Genomic DNA, 7,829 nt, shown 5'->3' with positions numbered 1-7,829 from the left:
TTGTTGAGGCTTTTGTTGATCCTTCCATGAGAATTTTGGATGATTTCTCCATGATGAATTATAGGTGTTTCCATAAGGTTCACCCATGTAATTTACCTCTGCTATTGCAGGGTTCTCAGGATCATAAGCTTCTTCAGAAGTTGCCTCTTTAGTACTGTTGGATGCATTTTGCCATCCATTGAGACTTTGAGAAATCATGTTAACTTGCTGAGTCAACACTTTGTTCTGAGCCAATATGGCATTCAGAGCATCAATTTCAAGAACTCCCTTCCTCTGAGGTGTCCCATTATTCACGAAATTCCTCTCAGAAGTGTACATGAATTGGTTATTTGCATCCATGTCAATGAGTTCTTGAGCTTCTGCAGGTGTTTTCTTTAGGTGAATAGATCCACCTGCAGAATGGTCCATTGACATTTTCGAAAATTCAGATAGATCATAATAGAATATATCTAATATGGTCCATTCTGAAAACATGTCAGATGGACACCTTTTGGTCAACTGCTTGTATCTTTCCCAAGATTCATAGAGGGATTCACCATCTTTTTGTTTGAAGGTATGAACATCCACTCTAAGCTTGCTCAGCTTTTGAGGAGGAAAGAATTTATCCAAGAAGGCCGTGACCAGCTTATCCCAGGTGTCCAGGCTATCCTTAGGTTGTGAATCCAACCATATTCTAGCTCTGTCTCTTACAGCAAAAGGGAAAAGCATGAGCCTGTAGACTTCAGGATCTACTCCATTCGTCTTTACAGTCTCACAAATCTGCAAGAACTCAGTTAAAAACTGGTAAGGATCTTCATATGGAAGTCCTATAAAACTTGCAGTTATGTTGCGTTAAAGCAACTAGTTGAGGCTTAAGCTCAAAATTGTTGGCTCCAATGGCAGGAATGGAGATGCTTCTTCCATCAAATTTGGACGTTGGTTTTGTGAAGTCACCAAGCATTCTCCTTGCATTATTGTTGTTGGGTTCGGCTGCCATCTCCTTCTCTTGTTCGAAAATTTCTGAAAGATTGTTTCTGGATTGTTTAGCTTCTCTTAGTTTCCTCTTCAGAGTCCTTTCAGGTTCAGAATCAATTTCAACAAGAGTGCCTTTTTCCTTGTTCTTGCTCATATGAAAGAGAAAAAAACAAGAAAAGAAGAGGAATCCTCTATGTTACAGTATAGAGATTCCTTTATGTTAGTAGAAAAAGAAAGGGGAGAAGAGTGAAGAAGAATGGGTTTGGATTTTTAGATGAAAAGAGGTGAAGAGAAGTGTTAGTAAATAAATAAATAATAGAATAAGAAAAGAGAGGGAGAATTTCGAAAATAATTTTGAAAAAGGGGTTAGTAATTTTGAAAATTAAAGATAAGATATTATTAAAACTTAAAACAATTAAAAAGAATTTTTGAAAAAGAGAGAGGTATTTTTGAAAATTGAAGAGGGAAAAGTAGTTAGTTGGTTTTGAAAAAGATAAGAAACAAACAAAAAGTCAAAGAGTTAGTTGAAAAAGATATTAAAATCAAATTTGAAAACATAAGAAGGTAAGAAGATAAGATATTTTAAAATCAAATTTTTGAAAAAGATAAAATTTTGAGAAAGATATGATAAAAAGATAAGATAAAAAGATGTGATAAAAAGATATGTTTGAAAAAAATTTAATTTTTAAAATTAAAATTAATTACTTAACTAACAAGTAACTACAAGATATGATTCTAGAATTTAAAGATTGAACCTTTCTTAACAAGAAAGTAACAAACTTCAAATTTTTGAATCAATCACATTAATTGTTAGCTAATTTTTGAAAATTTGATATAAAGATTTTGAAAATATTTTGAAAAAGATTTTTGAAATTTTCGAAAAAAGAGGAAAAATTGAAAAAGATATGATTTTTGAAAAAGATTTTTGAAAAGATAAGATTTTTAAATTTTTGAAAATTTGACTTGACTTGTAAGAAACAACTAATTTTGAAAATTTTTGACTAAGTCAACTCAAATTTTCGAAAATTATGAGAAAAATAAGGAAAAGATATTTTTTTATTTTTGAAATTTTAATTATGAGAGACAAAAACACAATTATGACCAAAAACATGAAAATTTTGGATCAAAACACATGATGCATGCAAGAACACTATGAATGTCAAGATGAACACCAAGAACACCTTGAAGATCATGATGAACATCACGAACATATTTTTGAAAAATTTTTGATGCAAAGAAAACATGCAAGACACTACACTTGGAAATCTTTAATGCATGCACTCTAACAAATGAAAAATGCATATGAAAAATAACAAACACAAAACAAGAAATCATCAATGTCAAACAAGAGGATTTACCAAGAACATCTTGAAGATCATGAAGAACACTATGAATGCATGAAATTTTCGAAAAATGCAAGAAAAAATTTTTAAAGCATGCAATTGACACCAAACTTAAAAATTGACTCAGGACTCAAACAAGAAACACAAAATATTTTTGGTTTTTATGATTTTCTAATATTTTTTTATTTTTATTAATTTTTTTGAAAATAAAGTTTGGAAAAACGAAAAAGAAAAAAAGAAATTTTGAAAAAAATTTTTGAAAATTTTTTGAAGGGAAAATTACCTAATCTGAGCAACAAGATGAACCGTCAATTGTCCATACTCGAACAATCCTCGGCAACGGCGCCAAAAACTTGGTGGACGAAATTGTGATCCTCAAAGTTGGTCTCTTTGTACTTGTATGAAATTTAAATATTGGCTCTATCAAAAATACCCCAAAGAGATCATGGTATGATGAATTGGGATCTTAATAATCCCTGGTAATGGCACATGTGATCACAACTCCGTTCAACTTAACCAGCAAGTGTACTGGGTCATCCAAGTAATACCTTACGTGAGTAAGGGTCGATCCCACAGAGATTGTTGGTATGAAGCAAGCTATGGTCATCTTGTAAATCTCAGTCAGGCGGATAATAATTGATTTATGATAAGTTCGAAAATTATTAATAAACAGAAAATAAAATAGGAAAGAAATACTTATGTAAATCAATAGTGGGAATTTCAGATAGGCGTATGGAGATGCTATGCTCCTCTTGAATCTCTACTTTCTCATTACATTCATCCAATCCTTCTTACTCCTTTCCATGGCAAGCTGTATGTAGGGCATCACCGTTGTCAATGGCTACATCCCATCCTCTCAGTGAAAATGGTCCTATGCTCTATCACAGCACGGCTAATCATCTGTCGGTTCACAATCAGGTTGGAATAGAATCCCTTAATTCTTTAGCGTCTGTCACTAATGCCCAGCCTTCAGGAGTTTGAAGCTCGTCACATTCATTCAATCCCGGAATCCTACTCGGAATACCACAGACAAGGTTAGACTTTTCGGATTCCCGAAATCCTACTCGGAATACCACAGACAAGGTTAGACTTTCCGGATTCCCATGAATGCCGCCATCTATCTAGCTTATACCATGAAGATTCTGTTGGGGAATCTAAGAGATATGTGCCCGGCCTAAGGTAGAACAGAAGTGGTTGTTAGTCACGCGCGTTCATAGGTGAGAATGATGATGAGTGTCACGGATCATCACATTCATCAAGTTGAAGTGCAATGAATATCTTAGAATAGGAATAAAAGAGAATTGAATAGAAAATAATAGCAGTTGTATTGAAACTTGAGGTACAGCAGAGCTCCACACCCTTAATCTATGGTGTGTAGAAACTCCACCATTGAAAATACATAAGTGAAAGGTTCAGGCAAGGCCGAATGGCCAGCCCCCCCAAAACGTGATCAATGGCCTCCTAAGATGAAGAATAAAACAAAACTGAGACCAAAGATGAAACGTGGTCGAAAGACGACTAATACACTAGTAAAAAGTCTTATTTATACTAAACTAGCTATTAGGGTTTACAGAGGTAAGTAATTGATGCATAAATTCACTTTCGGGGCCCACTTGGTGTGTGTTTGGGCTGAGCTTGATCTATCCACGAGCTGAGACTTCTTTTGAAGTTGAACGCCGAGTTATAGCGTGTTTCTGGCGTTCAACTCCGGGTTGTGACGTGTTTCTGGAGTTTGACTCCAGACAGCAGCATGTACTTGGCGTTGAGCGCCACTTTACGTCATCAATTCCTGAATAAAGTATGGACTATTATATATTGCTGGAAAGCTCTGGATGTCTATTTCCAATGCCGTTGAGAGTGCACCATTTGGAGTTCTGTAGCTCTAGAAAATCCATTTTGAGTGCAGGGAGGTCAGATTCCAACAGCATCAGCAGTCCTTTTGTCAGCCTTTTTCAGAGTTTTGCTTAAATCCCTCAATTTCAGCCAGAAATTACCTGAAATCACAGAAAAACACACAAACTCATAGTAAAGTCCAGAAATGTGAATTTAACATAAAAACAAATGAAAACATCCCTAAAAGTAGCTTGAACTTACTAAAAACTACCTAAAAACAATGCCAAAAAGCGTATAAATTATCCGCTCATCAGAGAGCAATTAAGTTTAGTTAAAATCATGTTTTAGGGTATATTCTAGAGAGATAAGCTCTCTCTTCTCTCTAGAATTAAGATAGATTAGATTAAATTTCTCTTAGCTTTAAGTTTTAATTCTTGTCTTGATTTAGTTTTCATTACAAATTGTTGTTACTACATCCTTGCTTTCTTAGTTTTATTTTGTATTTCTTGTATTTTGTTACTTTTATATTATTGAAATCTTGTTAATTTTCATTTTCTTTAATGCAATTGATTCCTTTTCATGTTTCTTTTCTTATTATTTAACTGAGTTACTATTATTTTTATCTTGCATTTGGTAGTGTTAGATTTTATTATTCTTGTAATTTTACCATGCTTTCATTTTATACCTTCCAAGTGTTTGATAAAATGCTTAGTTGGATTTTAGAGTAGGTTTTTGTATTCTTGACTTGGGTTGGTAATTTAAAGACTCTTGAATTGTCAAAATCTCTTGTTGATTGGTAATTGAAGGTTGCTAGTTGGCTTGAATTTCACTAAATCTACTCTTTCACTATGAGTTGGCTAGGACTTGTGAACTCAAGTTAATTGTATTCACTTGACTTTTCTTTCATTTGTTAGAGGTTAACTAAGTGAGAATAATTTACACTTACCATCACAATTGAGGATGACAATGAAGATAGGAATTCCAATTCTCAACCCTTGCCAAGACCTTTCTTACTTGTTAGCTTTAATTTCTTGTTTATCAATCTCAAAACCCCAAAAATACTTTCCCATAACCAATAATATGCACACTTCCCAGCAATTCCTTTGAGAGACGACCCGAGGGTTAAAGTTTTTATTGGTTTAACTTAAGTGACAAACAAATTAAACTTTGATTGAGGGTTGTTTATTAGTTTGGATCTATACTTTGACGAGATTATTTTGTGAAAATTTCTAACTGACAATTTTCCTCTGTCAATTTTTTGGCACCATTGCTGGATGGTGCACGAAATTATGATCATTAACAATGGCGCCAAAAACTTGGTAGCGCTCTCAAACGTGAATCACACTTAGTCACAACTCCGCACAACTAACCAGCAAGTGCACTAGGTCGTCCAAGTAATACCTTACGTGAGTAAGGGTCGATCCCACAGAGATTGTTGGTATGAAGCAAGCTATGGTCATCTTGTAAATCTCAGTCAGGCAGATAATAAATGTTATGGAGATTTCGAATAATAAATAATAAAGCAAAAAATAAAGATAGAGTTACTCATGTAATTCAACGGTGGGAATTTCAGATAAGTGTATGGAGGTGTTGTGTTCCTTCTGAATCTCTGCTTTCCTAGTGCTTTTATCCAATCTTTGTCACTCCTTTCTATGGCAAGCTGTATGTAGGGCATCACCGTTGTCAATGGCTACATCTCATCCTCTCAGTGAAAAAGGTCCAAATGCTCTGTCACCGCACGGCTAATCATCTGTCGGTTCTCGATCATGTCGGAATAGAATCCCTTGATTCTTTTGCGTTTGTCATCATGCCCAACAATCGTGCATTTGAAGCTTGTCACAGTCATTCAATCCCAGAATCCTACTCGAAATACCACAGACAAAGTTTAGACTTTCAGGATTCTCATGAATGCCGCCATCAATTCTAGCTTATACCACGAAGACTCTAATCTCACGGGATGGAAGGCTCGGTTGTCAGGCGAGGGGCAACCATGCATCGTGTATCAGGAATCCAACAGATACGCATCCTAGCTCTTGCTTGTAGAACAGAAGTGGTTGTCAGGCACGCGTTCATAAGGATGGATGATGATGAGTGTCACGGATCATCACATCCATCATGTTGAAGTACGAATAGTATCTTAGAACAAGAATAAATCAAATTGAATAGAAAATAGTAGTAATTGTATTAAAACTTGAGGTACAACAGAGCTCCACACCCTTAATCTATGGTGTGTAGAAACTCCACCGTTGAAAATACATAAGTGATGAAGGTCCAGGCATGGCCGAATGGCCAGCCCCCTATGAAAGACCGAATGGTCAAAAGAACTAGATAGTCCAAGACTAGATAATCCAAAGACGTCTAATACACTAGTAAAAAGTTCTATTTATACTAAACTAGCTACTAGGGTTTACAGAAGTAAGTAATTGATGCATAAATCCACTTCCGGGGTCCACTTGGTGTGTGTTTGGGCTGAGCTTGATCTTTACATGAGCTGAGGCTTCTTTTGGAGTTGAACGCCAAGTTGTAACATGTTTTTGGCGTTCAACTCTGGTTCGTGACGTGTTTCTGGCGTTTGACTCCAGAATGCAGCATGGAATTGGCGTTGAGCGTCAGTTTACATCGTCTTATCTCAAATAAAGTACGGACTATTATATATTGCTGGAAAGCTCTGGATGTGTACTTTCGAACACCGTTGAGAGCGTGCCATTTGGAGTTTTGTAGATCCAAAAAATCCATTTCGAGTGTAGGGAGGTCAGAATCCAACAGCATCAGCAGTCCTTTTTCAGCCTAACTCAGATTTTGCAATAACACTTTTTGCAATCCGCACAACTAACCTGCAAGTGCACTGGGTCGTCCAAGTAATACCTTACGTGAGTAAGGGTCGAATCCCACGGAGATTGTTGGTTTAAAGCAAGCTATATTTATTTTATTATTCTTAGTCAGGATGTCAATCAAAATTATCAGTTGGAATTATTAGATTGGAAAAATAAAAGAGAATAAAATCGTTACTTGTTGTGCAATAATGGGAAATATGTTGGAGTTTTGGAGATGCCTTGTCCTCTGAATTTCTGCAATGTAATATTCAACTCAATTGTTTGTAAAGCACGTCTACGGCAAGCTGTATGTAGGGTGTCACCATTGTCAGTGGCTACTTCCCATCCTCTCAGTGAAAACATTCCAGATGCTCTGTCACAGCACGGCTAATCAGCTGTCGGTTCTCGATCATGTTGGAATAGGATCCATTGATCCTTTTGCGTTTGTCATCACGCCCATCAATCGTGAGTTTGAAGCGCATCACAGCCATTCAATCCTTGAATCCTACTCGGAATACCACAGACAAGGTTTAGACCTTCCAGATCCTCAAGAGTGGCCGCCATCAATTCTAGCTTATACCGCGGAGATTCTGATTAAGGAATCTAAGAGAAGCTCATTCAATCTGATGTAGAACGGAGGTGTTTGTCTGGCACACGTTCATGGATTGAGGGAGGTGATGAATGTCACGGATCATCACCTCTTTCATAATTAAGCATGAATAAACATCTTAGATCGGACCATGCACACATTTGAGTGAAATAGAAACAATTGCATTAATTCGTCGAGACGCTGCAGAGCTCCTCACCCTCAACAATGGAGTTTGGAGACTCATGCCATCAAAAAGTATGTAATTCAGATCTGAAAATGTCATGAGGTACAAGATAA

At 36.1% G+C, this 7,829-nt stretch overlaps 1 non-coding gene across 1 annotated transcript; it reads left to right on the top strand.

The window, feature by feature from the left end:
* The first annotated feature begins 472 nt into the window (after positions 1-472).
* Positions 473-576, top strand: LOC127743670 (small nucleolar RNA R71). The gene has a single exon (XR_008005054.1). It is a non-coding gene; the product is annotated as a small nucleolar RNA R71 (small nucleolar RNA).
* The last annotated feature ends 7,253 nt before the right edge of the window (positions 577-7,829 follow it).

The sequence above is a fragment of the Arachis duranensis genome, chromosome 10 (assembly GCF_000817695.3).
Source record: "Arachis duranensis cultivar V14167 chromosome 10, aradu.V14167.gnm2.J7QH, whole genome shotgun sequence".
Lineage (NCBI taxonomy): Eukaryota > Viridiplantae > Streptophyta > Magnoliopsida > Fabales > Fabaceae > Arachis > Arachis duranensis.
The sequence above is the reverse complement of the archived record's forward strand: the minus strand, read 5'-3'. Positions and strand labels throughout refer to the sequence as shown.